This window comes from Engraulis encrasicolus, chromosome 7 (genome assembly GCF_034702125.1).
Source record: "Engraulis encrasicolus isolate BLACKSEA-1 chromosome 7, IST_EnEncr_1.0, whole genome shotgun sequence".
In the NCBI taxonomy this organism is placed as follows: domain Eukaryota; kingdom Metazoa; phylum Chordata; class Actinopteri; order Clupeiformes; family Engraulidae; genus Engraulis; species Engraulis encrasicolus.
Genome location: NC_085863.1, coordinates 25,278,517 through 25,279,377, shown reverse-complemented (window position 1 = coordinate 25,279,377; position 861 = coordinate 25,278,517).

The following is an 861-nucleotide window of genomic DNA, read 5'->3' as shown; positions in this document are numbered from 1 at the left end:
CTGGGGAGCCAGGTTCGAATCCGGCCTGGTTTATTTCCCAATCCTACGTCATCTCTCTCTCTCTCACTGTCATTAACCTTCTGACTACTGTACGCTCCACTATCCTCTACAGCTGGGAAGCCGACAAGCCGTCCGTTGTCCCGGCCCCAGGGATAGGACAGAATTGGGCCCTTATGACATTTTATGTGTTGGGTTGTGGGGCTCTTTTAGATGAGATGATTTTGTTATGGCCAGAGCTGTTAGTGGCCCTGTTATCCAGTAATGAAGGCCTAAAAAGACCCAGAAATGTATGTATACATATAGCAATAATACTTTTGTTTGCTCAGTGAATATGATCATTGTTCTTTAAAGAAAAATAGTGTTTTAATAATTATCATTCCGCTTGCTTTTTTCTTTACTCGCTGTTTGTCCTAGGAAGATAGTGGTGCTGTCACAATTTTGAAACGCTCAACTCAATCTGGCTACAAACATAGCCTACGTGTGCATGTGCCTACTACCCCTTGGTGTTCGATTATTTTCCCCATCCACTGAAATCACTTTCTATACTCTGCTTTAATGTGTTTGCGTATATTTACATAATCTTCTCAACCTTACCCCCACCCTCTCATCACTTTCAGGTGGGCGCATATTTCTAATCAACCTAATTTATAATCATACCTTTTTTTCCCTCCTCAACGGTAAACACTGCAATGCTGTAATGTCTATTTCTGGCCCTCGTGCCTCCCGACGGGTGAGTAAGTGAGAGCAGTTGTTGTTGTTGTGACAGCTGGAATGTGCATCTACAAATGTAGACCTACCTGGGGGCTAAAAACACCCCCAACAGTTGCCATAATTAGCACACACACACACACACACACACAC